This window comes from Notamacropus eugenii, chromosome 2 (assembly GCF_028372415.1).
Source record: "Notamacropus eugenii isolate mMacEug1 chromosome 2, mMacEug1.pri_v2, whole genome shotgun sequence".
NCBI classification, from domain to species: domain Eukaryota; kingdom Metazoa; phylum Chordata; class Mammalia; order Diprotodontia; family Macropodidae; genus Notamacropus; species Notamacropus eugenii.
The window spans coordinates 125,513,363-125,528,265 of record NC_092873.1 but is presented as its reverse complement, the minus strand read 5'-3'; the positions used below and the strand labels follow the sequence as shown (position 1 = coordinate 125,528,265).

General features: G+C 35.7%; 1 long non-coding RNA gene across 1 annotated transcript in view; it reads right to left on the bottom strand.

Annotated features, from left to right (window-relative positions):
* Nucleotides 1-11,603: 11,603 nt before the first annotated feature.
* The window catches only part of LOC140523679 (uncharacterized), a 34,981-nt gene continuing 31,681 nt past the window's right edge, over nt 11,604-14,903 (bottom strand). The window contains exon 2 of the long non-coding RNA XR_011973439.1: nt 11,604-13,277. This is a non-coding gene — a long non-coding RNA (uncharacterized lncRNA). The remainder of the gene's footprint in view (nt 13,278-14,903) is intronic.

Sequence of the window (14,903 nt, the reverse complement as noted above, 5' to 3'; positions counted from 1 at the left end):
CTAGACTTGAAAGAATAGCCTTTTGGAAGAGCATGTGACACTCATTATTTACCATGTATTATATATGTAACCACAGTGAGGGAGCTGACCACTTGACTGGTTTAAGTCTCTTTACTGCATAGTCTGAGAGAAAGCCTGATGAGATGGATAAAAGGTCAGCCTCAGAAGCAGAAAAAATCTGGGTTTAAGTTCTTCCACAGTTATATTCTCTCACTTAAACCTCTCGATTTCTCAGGAAAATCCTTAACATTACAGGTTACAGAAGAGTTAGCCATACGTATCAGTAAAGGGAGTTTCTAACTAGGACAATTACAGATCTAGATCACTCTAAAACCCCAAAACTACGTAGAATAATATAAACGGCATAGCTCTGATTTGTAAATTTTTGTGTTTCTATAACATACCTAGTGTTTTATTTTTGGAGAATGGTATACTTCACCCCTCCATGTCTTTTTTTATTTTTACCAACAGTATAACTAGTGCACTTATTCTAACAAGCAAGAACCCCTACTTCAGGCAGACCTACAGAAAAAAAGATTGAAATATGTTATTGTAGTACCTCCGTTTTCTTCTGTGCACCAAAATACATCATTTTTCTTCTTACTTCACCCTGTTATCAATCAACTGAAAAGAAGAAGTCAGAGGTGGTTTTCTGTTTTGGCATTTTATTCTGTTTTACACAAGCAAACTTCAACACTAATTTAGAGAGTATATGCCTCACTGGCTTACTTCCTTTATGTGTTCCAAACCATCATATTTTTTTTCTGAGTAGATGATATTAAACAGCTGGGGCAGTATTTGCTCAGTTCTGCATACATCATATTTCTCTTCATTATCAAAGCATGAATCTACTTATTTATCTGCAACCCGTAAAATATCTGAATCTGTGTAAAATACACTGACCAAACAATCCTCATTGACAGATAGCCTTGCATGTGACATCCTCTTTCTGAATATTACTTTTCAAACTAGATATTTCACTGTCTCCTGGTCATCTCAGTTAACTCTTCCATTTCACCCTCTGAAGAAGGCTTTATTTCTGATAATATAGTTCTCCCACACAAGATTGTGTTATAGCCTCAAGTTTGTACATGAAAACTTTTTATATTGTACTAGAAAAAACCCAGCAACAACAATCCAGTGAAAGATGAGATGAGAAAATTACCTCTACAGTAACCAGAAACTCCAAATTGATTTCCAAATAATGAAATTACAATTTTTTTTTAGCATGCTTTTGCAGAAGAGTATCCAATTCTTACTAAATGTGCTCCCAAAGTTTTAATTCTAACAACTTATCTCTGTGAATCAGGATTCAATCTTGTTCTCAATCAAATCCAAAACAAGAAACAAACTGGTGGGTGAATCCAATATGTATTTCTTTCAAAAACTGTAACGAGAATAAAATTATTGATTGATAAGAAACAGAAACAGGCCATTCTAATACATTTGATAAACATTTTCTGATAAACATTTAACTAACTTATTATATTAAACATTGTGTAACTACCAAGGTTTTCTTTATGAAAATTAACCTATTATGTACACATACACAATAAATTTTAGAATTTGTTTCCTTTCATATTAAATAGAAGGTAGAAGAAAGTTTGCTGAAAGTCAAATATTACTAGAAAACCAAAGAACTGGAAAAGGTTAGGAACCCTTGATCTGGATTAAGCATTTTGCAAATAAGAAAATATCCAAAGAGTTTACATGACTTGCTACAGGTAATTCATGTAGTAAGTTAAGTGGCAAAGCCTGGGTTCAAACCTATGTTCCCTGACTCAAATTCAGGGTCCTTTGTACTGAATTAGACTCAAGATTTGATTATAGATAGATGATAGATAATATTATATATATATATATATATATATATACACATTATATATAATTATATACACATATATATATAATCATATATTGCATAGACACACTATATACAAATACATATATGTATATGTGTACACATATATGTCCATTAAATGACACATAAAATCTATTCTTTTATAACCCTGAAGACGTTATCCATTAATCCCAAAGAAAATTCTCAGATTTGAAGAACCAGAAACCAACATGTTTATCTTCTACTTTTCGTGTCAAATAAGGAAATACTCCTTTTTTTTAATCCTAACTTGTCAATAATGCCCTCATTGTCCTGTGATTGATATTTAGGAGATTAATTCATTGTAAATGATGCTGATACATGTATTGGTTTGTTATATTGGTTAGTGTTTTCTTTGACTTAATTCATCTCTCCAATTCTATTTCCTAAATCGAGGTTTTGTGCCAGAGCCAGACTTTTCTCCCTGCTGAATGTTTGGATGTGGTGGTCAAACCTGCTTGGTCTCACCCTAGGTCTCCTGGATCCCCACTTGAACCTCCACCTTCCAGGTTTGTTTCACCCTAGATCTTTAGAATTCATATGCTTGGATTTCCAGGGTCTTCTGGTACATAGCAGGACAGAATGTCAAGGACCTCAGAAACTCTGGGCTTGAGTTATGCTGATCTAATTACTGCGAAACCATGCCAGCTATCCCTTCATGCCCACTCCAGGGTATTCTCGGATGAACCTTCTACTCCTGCTGCTTCTGGGCACAGTCTTCTGTAATGCCAAGCGATATCCACAGCAGCTGCTATAGATATGCATGCATATTTCCAGGCTAAATTTGCAAACTATAAACTCTCTTCCTCAAAGATGAAACCAAGATATTTATTTAGATACCAGAAAACCAATTCAACCATGGTAACAATGAAGTTTGTACACATTATCAAAACAGGGAAAATTGCCGTCTCCAAGTCTTCCCTCCCTTAGGCCTCCCCACAAACAAGTTCCCCTAGGCAAAATTCCACCCTCTCTCACTCATGCTAGCTGCTCTGCCTCAGCTCTGCCTTGCTCTCTCCCAGCTCTGCCTTACTCTCTCAGCTGTGCCCTTCCTGCTCCACCCATTTGGCAAGCTCTTCCCACCATCAGCTCCATGTAATTCAGGCTGTGGGCTGGGTCAAAGTTCAAAGCAGGTCACATGGGCCTATAAAGGGGCAGAGAAAACCCTCAAATTCCCTAACCATTACATCTTGCCAGCTAAATGCTTCCCAATTCTGGCCAACTTGACTATCCCTTTGCTTGAGCAGCTCCTTTCCCTATTATCTGTAGGTTTCTACACAAAATTTTCTGATGTGAAAAATGCCACTAAGTGTAGTTTCCCATTTATTATTTGTGTTGGTGCAAACTTCAGGGTTTCTGGAGTAGGTAAGTGGGAGTTGAGTACCATCCCCCTAAACTTTTAAAGATATTAGATATTTTAAAGATATTAGCATTCAACTGAATATTCACTCAGTCACTGGGCTCTGGATAGACTGCTAGAATGGAAAGCCCTATCAAGCTTCAAGCATGGCCCCAAGATAGACTGTGTACCTAACATCAGAAAACCAGCTCAGAGAAATGCAGAGAGACACATCCGCAGAGGTGAGCCACCAGATCATGATTATTTTGACCACAGCATCACATCTCAAGAAGGACATCTCTTTAGATACAAAGGCATTGCAATCCGTATCACTGCAGCGACCAACACTCTCAATTTATTGGGAGAGGAGAAAATAAATTAATTCACATTAAGATGCGAATGACTGATAAATGGTGATGCAATTATCTCTCCCTGGAGGTATTTGCATTTTAAAAGAAGTTTGCTAAAACAAAGGAATAGATTTCTAACATTACAATTGCTGGCAACATCCCTGAAGAAAGTGAAAATTTCAGACAACATGTAGGAAGTATTTAGGAATGGGACCTTCACCCCACTCATCTCTTAAATTGAACTACTCTAGGTGACAAATCCTAGCCTGGCAGTCTCCATAGATAACCTAATTCAACTCAAGAAGCGTGCATTAAATGTCTACTTACTATATGGACAACGTTATGTTAAGTGAGAACCTAAAAAAAGTAATAGTCTTTTTCTTTTTAAAATGTTTATTAATATCTTTTGTTTTTACAACATCATTTCCAAATAAATCCCTCCCTCTCTCTTTCCCTCCACTCCCAAGAGAACTGTCCCTTATAGCAAAAGAAAAGAAAAAGAAACACGCATGCACACACACACGCACACACACATGCATTCAAATAAACAAACCACCTAGTATTGATGAAAATATTTCCCTTCTGTGAAAATGGTACATGATTCTCAAAGGGAATTTTAACAAAGCCCTAAGAATTTGTTGCTCCCCATGAGAATTTGCTCCATATACAAAAGCACAAGAAAATCACCTCTGAAATATTTCCTTATGTTTATATAAAATACATTGTAATATATAATAATAGGTAAATTTATATTATTACCTAATTATCATGGAAAGGGTCTTATACTGAATTGTTTCTGTCCCTGAATAAAGATTGGATTACAATTTACTGAATAAATAGGCACATGACATATTACTAATCTTCCTCTGAGAGTTAAGAAAATACACACCCTAAGATGTCATCTAAAAAGAACTTTAGAATTGTTTATACTATATTAGGAGAAAAGTTTAAACTATGACTAACTAGAATTTTTTTATTCTGATTTAGTAACTATCACATTGGCTATAATTATTTTTCCCAAAGGAAATCAGAATGTGATTTTATGTTCTTTTTTTTAAAAAAGATAAAGAGAATTTCTAGTGGTCGAATATGATACATAAAATAATTACAGGTAATATGTTAGTTTCTAATTCAATATTGAATATGAACATGAAAAAAGTTATAAAATTTAACAGGAGAACTTAATATTACATATATGTTGTGATAAAAATCCTATCTACATAACATTTGGTCTGTCTTTGATTACAAAAACAAATTATATTTTTAGTTTTCCATATAATTTCCACAGTTTCTATGGGTGCAGAACCTCCAAAAATCTTCCTTTAATCAATTACATCTCTGACTGCTATAGACTATCTATCTGTAACTTTGATTTCCTTTGCTCAGTCTGCTATACCTTGTATTACACTTACAGAGAAGATCCTTTAAAAAAAATGGTCATTAAATTGAATGCCTTATCTCCCCTACCAGACCATAAGTTTTGTAAAAGAAAAGGCTGTATTTTATTTGTCTGTCTCCCACAGTACCTAGCACAAAGGCCTTGCTCCTAATGGACCCTAAATGAATATTTGTTAAAAGAGCTATACTGCTGTGTTCTTAAGGATATAACAACTTGTGTTTTAACAATGCACTTAAAATATTGATATTAGAAACCTTAATAATGCATCTTTTTATTTTAACCTGTAATTATAATGGCTCCAATTTTAAATTATTTAACCCATTTTTATTTGTTATTCGTATTAGACTTCATTGGCAGGAAACTTTTAGTGTCAAGTTTGTAGGTCCAAATTTATGCATCTGGGGCTACTGTCAGTCACTTGACCTTTGTCTTGCTACTGACCTCTGATAACTCTAGAGGAGAGACAGAGTCTACCTCATTCAAATCCAATTCATGTGCATTGGTCCTCTTCCTCTGAGAGTAAAGAACGAAAAACAACAGTATCAACTACAATACAGTCCTGAGTGGTAAGAGTATCTCCAGTTTCCTCCAACATTATAAACATTGTATCAAATTGTGTGTGTGTGTGTGTGTGTGTGTGTGTGTGTGCGCGCGCGTGTGTGTGTGTGTGTGTGTGTGTGTGTGTGTAAAATGGAACAGCAATCACACATAAGAAAAATGGACTCATTCTCTGAAATTATTTGCTATTTATCTTGTACATAGCTTGTTTTGTAAGTGTTTGTATGTTGTCTCTCCCATTGGACTGTAAGCTCCTTGAGGGCAGGGACTGTCTTTTCCCTCTTTTTGCATTCTCAGTGCTTAGCACAGTACCTGACACATAGCAGGTGCTTAATAAATGTTTATTAAGTGGTTGAAGTCACATCTCTGCTCTGTTCCTCAATTTCCTCCTCTGTAAAATGGGGAGAGGAGAAGGGAAGGTCTAGATTAGAAAACCTGTAAGGGCCTATTGTTCCATAATGCTGATTCTAAGAGTTTACTTATTCAGCTACCTCATGTTTATTTTGTAAATATTCTGTTTATACTTATATACATGCGTATTGTCTCTCCGATAGTATGTCAGCTTCTTGAGAATAGAGATTGTCTCTCTTATTCTTTGCAATCATAATGCATTTTAGTGTTTGGCACATCGTAGGAACTTGATAAAATACTTGTTTTTTGGATTGTTACTCAGATGCTTTATTATGCTCAGATAAACACTGCAACCTTAGGAGAAAAAAAGAAGGTTAACAAGAACCCATATACCAGGATTTTCTAGTTAGACCCACCAAAACCACCGGACTCAGTGTTCACCTTTCACTGTCATAGTTTCTTGTCTTATTATTGGGTCTGCTCAATCTGCCAGTTTCTTCAAAGTTTAATCAATCCTAAGGATGCTTATCCTCAGCTAATCCTAATCCTCCACTTCCAAAACTTCCTCTAGAGCTTAATGATCAAATACCCATTTCTTGCGGGGTTTTTTGGCTGTATGCAATTTATCTTGTAAATTGTCCTAATCTACCTCCAGTTACCTTCATGCAATCATCCATATCACTTTACACTGCTATGTAAATAAATAAGCTCAGAAGAAAAAAAAGAGTGAAATCCATACTCTCATGGATGGGGATGTTTAATATGGAGGAGTGGCTTGCATTGTTATAAGAGAACTCTTGGGAACAAAAGGGTCAACCAGTCATCCTGGTGGTATGAGGTACCATAGCAGAGATACTGCTACAGTATTTGGCTTCTGCCTCACAGTCACCATATTGGCAAAAATGACCAGAAACAGTGACAAATGTTTGGGAAAACAGGCACAGAGTTGTGAATGGATCCAACTATCCTAGAAAATAATTCAGAATTATGCACCAAAAGCAATTGGATAGCACATTTCTTTCCTTTGTTCCTTCCTTCCTTCTTAATGGGGGGAAGATGGGCAGGACAAAAAATGCTTGAGAATTGAAAAATACGAAAAAAGAAGAGGTGTAGAAATAAAACTAAAAAAAAGTGGGAACTCGTTCTTGCCACTAGGAGATAAGAAATACAGGTAAAGGGGTATAGAAAGTTATCTGGCTCTACAGGACAAAAGAGAAGATGGAGACAAGGGCAGAGAGGGATGATAGAAGAGAGAGCAGATTGGTGATGGGGGCAATTAGAATGCTCGGTGTTTTGGGGGGGAGGGGACAAAAGGGGAGAAAATTTGGAACCCAAAATTTTGTTAAAATGAATGTTAAAAGTTAAATTAAAAAATTAAATTTAAAAAAAAGTGGGAACTCCCTTTTCCAAGAACTCCTTTCTAAGATCCAACACTATTTGCTCAGGGACTCACATTTCAATTCTTGTTTAGTCATTTCTCAACTGATGAACATCCCCTCAATCTCTAATTGTTTGCCACCACAAAAAAAACTGCTATAGATAGTTTTGTACATACAGGTTCTTTTCCTTTTTCTTTAATCTCTTCAGAATACAGACCCAGTAGACATGCACAATTTGATTGACCTTTGAGCATAGTTCCAAATTGTTCTCCAGAATAGTTGGACCAGTTCACTACTCTGCTAGCAGTTGATTAGTGTATTATTTTTCCTTCATACCCACAGTATTTGTTATTTCTGATAATTGTGAGGTGATTCCTCAAAATTGTTCTAATTTGCATTTCTGTAATCAGTAGTAAGTTAGAGCATTTTTTCATATGACTATAGATAGCTTTGATTTCTTCTTCTCAAAACTGCCTGTTTATATCCTTTCACCATTTATCAATTGAGGAATGGCTCTAATTTTTATAAATTTGACTCAGTTCCACGCACAGTATATATTTGAAAAATGAAGCATTCACCAGAGAAGTTTTTGATATTACATCATCATCTATGGTTTTTGTTCAGTAGTGTCAGACTCTTCGTGATGCAGCTGATAGCACTCTAATGGCAGAAAGTGAAGAGGAATTAAGAAACCTCTAGATGAGAGTAAAAGAGGAGAATGTAAAAGCTGACTTGAAGACTAACATCAGCATTATCTGAGATTGTTGCCATTTCTCCCTGCAACCTTAATTCTGACTTTTGATTCATCCAGCCTGACATTTCACATGATGTACTCTGCATATAAGAGATACTTGGGGAAACGTCATTGTCTAGCAAAATGTAGTTTCCTTGATGATCTCTTCCAATTAGGTGCATTTTTTCTTTGTCTGAGATCATGATGACTACTTTTGCCTTATTTTTTTTACTTCAGCTAAAGCCTATTAGATTCTGCTCCAGCCCTTTATTTTAACTCAGTCTATGTCCTGTTTTAAGTGTGTCTCTTGTAAACAACATATTGTTGGATTCTGGTTTCTAATCTATTTGGCTCTTTGTTTCCATTTTATGAGTGAGCTCATCCCATTCACATTCACAGCTCTGTGAATATTGTGAAATACTACGTATTTCACTCCATCCCATTATTTTCTGTTTCTTCCCTTCTCTCTCTTTTTATCTTGTCCCTCCTCAAAAATCTATTTTGCTTCTTATCACTGTCTTTCTTAATCTTCTCTCCCCTTTGTTATCATTCCCCACTTTCTCTTGTCCCCATCCCCTTCTATTCCACTATTGAAAAAGTTACATTTCTATATACAACTCTGTGTGTGTATACACATACACACACACACACACACACACACACACATATTCTTCCTTCTTTAAACCAATTTAAATGAGAGTAAAGTTCAGTCATTTCTTCCCTCCCCCCTATTTTCCCCTCCATTGTAAAAGCTCTTTCTTACATGCTTCTTCTATGTGAGAAAAATTTCCCATTCTACCTCTCCCATACCCCTTCTCCCTGTGCATCCTTCTTTCTCACCACTTCATTTATTTTGGGAATCATTCCAAAATAACTGACTCAGAGCCATGTCCTCTACGTAAATTCCTTTTAAGGAGTTACATGTCTCATCTTCCCATATAGGAATATATGTTTAATTTTATTGAGTCTCTTATGATTACTCTTTCATGTTTACCTTTTAATGTTTTTCTTAAGTCTTATATTGTAATGTAAAATTTTCTATTCAACTCTGGTCTTTTCATCAGGAATGCTTGAAAAATCTTCTATTTCATCAATGTAATAATTAATTCATTAATAAATAAATTCATTAATGTAATCCCCTCAAGAATTATGCTCAGTTTTGCTGCATAGGTGATTCTTGGTTGTAATCCTAACTTCTTTGCTCTCTGGGATATCACATTCTAAGCATTCCATTTCTTTTATGTGGAAGCTGCTAAATCTTGTGTAATTCTAACTGTGGCCCCGTGATATTTGGAATGTTTCTTTGTGGCTGCTTGAAGTATTTTCTCTTTGACCTGGGAACTTTGGGATTTGGGTATAATATTCCTAGGAGTTTTCAATTTAGAATCTCTTTCAGGAGGTGATTGGTAGATTCTTTCCATTTCTATTTTATCCTCTGGATCTAAGACATAGGGTTACTTTTCCTTCATAATTTCTTGAAAGATGATGTCTAGGCTCTTTCTTTGATCATGACTTCTAGGTAGCTGGATAATTCTTAAATTATCTCTCCTCAATCTATTTTCCAGGTTAGTTGTTTTTCTAATGAGATATTTCACATCTATTCATTTCATTTCTTTGACTTTGTTTTAATTGTTTCTAGATGTCTTATGGAGTCATTAGCTTCCACTTGCCAAATTCTCATTTTTAAGGAATTATTTTCTTCAGTGAATTTTTGTGTCTCTTCACTGTGCATATTCTCTACTGAAGTTTTTTGTAATCTTTCCCAGACTCTCTCTTCTCCTTACTCTACCCCCCAAAGAAAAATATTACACAGTTTTGGAAAAATACTTGTTAGTCATGAAAACGACACTTCAAGCTAAGGGCCATCATTTGACATAATCCCGCAGTTACATCAAAGACATCCAGACAACCTTCCAAAAGGCCCAGAACTCAACCTAGTGGATGAATGAAGAGGATACTGTTTTCATTTCTCTGCCATATATGGTCCCAGCTAACACTAGGATCAAACAAATGCCCTACCACAAAAGCTAAAAAAGATTCATGAAATACTGCTGTCACCTATGCAAATGTTATTTTGACAAAATGTGGAAGCAACAAAATATTGCCTAGATCTGATTGAACTAATTATATGACATCAAGCATAGTCTCTCTATTCTCATGCCCAGCTATCCACATTACATAGCAGGAGTGACTCCTCTATTAAGGAGTAAAGCAGTATTTGAGTATTTGATAGACTGTACCATCTGTGGTCATCAATTCACATCCTCTCCCTCTCTCCTGGTGAGGCTTGATGGGTAGTATAGGTGCACTAGACTATTTGAAACCTTCTACACTGTTGATGAAAATTTTAGTGGCCTCACCTCAAGTGTGATGTTAGCTGGCCAGTTTGTGTTATATGCACCTGAGCACAAGATCCAATGGGGAAAAGTACCAGGATTATTATAACCACTTCTAATCTCTCAATACTTATGGGCAATAAGTAACGATGGACTTAATGACTGAACTCCTAGATTCACCAGTGGTGGTTTACAGCACTCAAAAAAATAACTCACTTCATCCTATGCACGCACTCTCCTATGGTACCCGAGGCTGCTTAGTTATTCCTCAAGGAAATCTGCTTGCCTCACACAGGATCAAGATCCCCAATTTGTATGATGGTTTTGGTCTTCCATGTTCACTGTTCACCAGGTTAAGGTTTATCTCTACATTATCACCCCCAAACCATTGTGCTGCAGAAACCAAATACTATATCACTATCTCTGCTATTGTACCTCATACCACCAGGATGAATGGTTGGCCCTTTTGTTCCCAAGAGTTCTCTTATAACAATGCAAGCCACTTCTCCATATTAAACACCCTCATCCATGAGAGTCTGGATTTCACTCTTTTTTTTTCTCCTGAGCTCATTTCTTTACATAACAGTGTCAGTGATATGGATGATTGCATAAAGGTAACTGGAGGTAGGTCAGGACAACTTATAAGATAAATTGCACACAGTCCAAAAGCCCTACGAGAAATGGGCATTTGATCGTTAAGCTCTAGAGAAAGTTTTGAAAATGGAGGATTAGGATTAGCTGAGGATAAGTATCTTTAGGATTGATCAAACTTCCAAGAAACTGGCAGATTGAGCAATAAGACTTTCTTCCTCACTTCTGTAATCTATTTATGATGTAACCTTTTATATCTAGGTCAAATACCCATTTGGAGAGTCTCTTGATACAAGGTATGAGGCATTGGTTCAAATCTAATTTCTTCGATATTGCATTCTAATTTTTCCAGCAGTTTTTATCAAATAGTGAGTCCTTATTCTAGTAGATGTGATCTTTGTATTTACTGAATGTTAGACTACTAGATTAATTTGCTTCTATCAGTTGTATACCTATTCTGTTTCACTGATCAATATATTTTTAACTAGTACCAATTTTTTTGAGAGTTACTTTGTAAGTATAGTTTAAGATCTGGTATTGCTAAACCTCCATCCTCCCCATTTTTTTCCATTAATTTCCTTGAGATTATTGACCTTTTATGCCTCCATGTAAATTTTATTATTTTTTTCTATTTCTATAAAGTAATTTTTGGTAGTTTGATTGGAATAGCACTGAATAAGGAAATCAATTTAGGTAGCATTGTCATTTTTATTATATTGATTCAGTCTCTCCATGAGCAGTTAATATTTCTCCAATCGTTCACATTCATCTTTAGTGTCTATGAGCAGTGCCATGTAGTGCATTATCTTGGTAGGTACAAATCTCTAGTAATTTTAAAAAGAATTTCTCTTTCTGCATATTCCTCTTGGGTCTTGTTAATATTATATAGAAATGCTGATGAATTTTGTGGATTTATCTAATATCTTGCAACTTTGTTGAAGTTACTGTTTTAATTAATTTTTAATTGATACTCTGGGGCTTTTTAAATATATATATCATCTGGCCCCCCAAAAAATCATTTTGTTTCTTACTTACCTATGATTTTCCCCCCTCAATTTCTTTTTCATGTCCTGTTCCTACAGTTATCATTTCTAATATGTCAAATAAAAGCAGTGACAATGGGCATTATTGTCTTATCACTGATCTTATTGGAAAGGATTCTAGTTTATAACCATCACACACGAATAACGGTCTTTGTTTTGGATATATGCTGTCATATTAAGTGTTTACTCCTATGTCTTCTAGTGTTTTAATAGAAATGGTTGTTATATTTTGTTGAAAGCTTTTTTGGTGTCTAGTGACATAATCATATAATTTTTGTTATGAATACAGTTAATTAAATTTATAGTTTCTCTAATATTAAATCAACTTTCCATTCCTAAAAAATTTGTGCTTGCTCAATTGCTCTAAATGACTATTACTTACAGAGGTAATAGTGGAATAGGGAACAAAATTCTTAGAGAAGCATGAGGCAAGTTCAGATGTTTCCAGGTCTGGATCATTAATGAGGAGTCAATCATTATTTTGTTATTAATGTGGAACCACAAATAATCAATCTCAATCCATGTGAGCTATGGGATCTGACATCCTGAGGAATGAGTTCACTGAAGGAAATGGTGAAATTCTATGTTGTATAAATTACATAAAACATCAAAAGTAGTAAATTCTGATATCTTCTACCAGTATTCTAAAGGTGATGACCTAAAGAAGACAATGAATCTTTTTCTAACTGATCACTTTTCTTGTTGATCACAATTCTTGTTGTAAAGATATTTTTCTTTCTATTGAGCCAAAACCTGACTCTCACTCGTATTCTGTTCCTGTTTTTGAACTTTGAGGATGAGCTAAAACATTCTAATCTCTCTTCCATAGAACAGCCTTCAAATACTTGAAGATAGCCATCACTTCTCCCCTTCTCCTTCTTAACCTAAGCTGTTCTGTCAACTTATCCTTACATGGCATTGTATCCAATTCCCTCATCAACATAAATGCCCCCTTGAACGTATGATGAGCTTTTAAATAAACTATATGTCCCTATATGAATAATTTCATTATTCTCAGATTATAATTGAAAGGTCCATACTCATAGCATCATAAATTTAGAACAAAAGGAATTCCTGTAAAAAGGAATAACAAAAGTGATCTTGTCCAACTGCTTCATTTTTAAGATGAGGAAACTGAGACTTTGAGAAATCATATAGTCCGAGTTATACAGATAATGAGAAAAGCCAGAATTTAAATCCAGGTCCTCTAATGACAAATTCAGGAGTCTTTCTGTCTTTCTGAAGTTTTTCTGGGTTTTGTAGAACTTTCCAGAATCTGCAGTCCATTGATAAGGTCTTCCTGAGGTTGAGCAGATCACCTGTACAGTGTAATGAGAATTTTAATGAAATTAAGAGAAAAAAAAGGCTTTTCAGACTCTGTACTGTTTTATTTAGAAAATATTGTCATCATGAGTAAATGAAATAGCCTTAGCCTCAATCTAATTGAAACATAAAAGGAAATAATTTATTCGTGAGAGTTGGAGTACAATAAAGACAGGAGTAGAGAAAAGGTAAACAGTTCATAGGCCTTAGATTGGTGGGATAAGGGGAGGTTATTATGCAAACAGAATGTTACAAAGGCATCATCAAGTCAGGGGACATCTAGTTGGTATAGTATATGAAGCACCAGGCCTAGAGTTAGGAAGATCTGAGTTCAAATCCAGTCTCAGACACTTACTAGCTGTGTGACCCTGGGCAAGTCATTAACACTGTTTGCTTCAGTTTTTTCACCTGTAAAATGAACTGGAGAAGAAAATGGAAAACCACTCCAGCATCTTTGCCAAGAAAACCCCAAATGGAGTCACAAAGACTCAAATATGACTGAACAACAAACCACAGCATCAAGGCAGGAATCATATGAACCATAGAATTATAGAATCTTGAAGTTAGAAGTAAATCAGAGATGATCTATTAATACAACATAATCCTGAACAGGAAATCTTCTTTGTTATATCCCAACAAGCAGACATCCAGACTGCTTGAAGACTTCCCGTCACACGAGGCAGCTCAGTCCACTTTTGGACAACTCTTGTTGTAAAGATATTTTTCTTTCTATTGAGCCAAAACCTGACTCTCACTCGTATTCTGTTCCTGTTTTTGAACTTTGAGGATGAGCTAAAACATTCTAATCCCTCTTCCATAGAACAGCCTTCAAATACTTGAAGATAGCCATCACTTCTCCCCTTCTCCTTCTTAACCTATGCTGTTCTGTCAACTTATCCTTACATGGAATTGTATCCAATTCCCTCATCAACATAAATGCCCCCTTGAACATATTCTGACTTGTCAATTTTTTCAAAATTATTTCAGACCATTAACTGAATACAAAAAGTCCAGTTGTGGTCTAACCAAAAGCAAGCATAGCTTATTCATGGCTTTGAGTTACTCTTAAGATCATTTTCAGTTTGGGGGCAACATAGACATATTGCAGCATGAAATTTACTATGTTCTTAAAGTCTATCACCGTTGGTGCAGGTCCTACCATGTGTCTTGGAGACTATGTCTCCATTCTGGAGATTGGACTAACTAAGTACCTACAAGGGTGGGGAACCTGCAGCCTTGAGGTCACATGTGGCCTTCTGGGTCCTTGGATGAAGCCTTTTGACTGAGTCCAAGTTTTACAAAACAAATCCTTTTATTTAAGGGAATTTATTCTGTGAAGTTTGGATTCAGTCAAATGACTGCACTTGAGGACCTAGAATGCCACATGTGGCCTCTAGGTTGCAGGTTCCCCACCCTTGATCCTAGACTCACATCATCAGTCCACTGGATACTAGACAATCAATTCTTTAGCCATGGCAATGATGGTGAACTGGATGATTTCAAAGGTCTCTTCCAGCTGTAATCCAGGACCTTATCATCCTAAAGATTATTTTGAGGAGGATGAGTGAGGGACCACTAGAACAGCTCAAGCAATACAACCTACACAACCTTGTGCAAGCTGG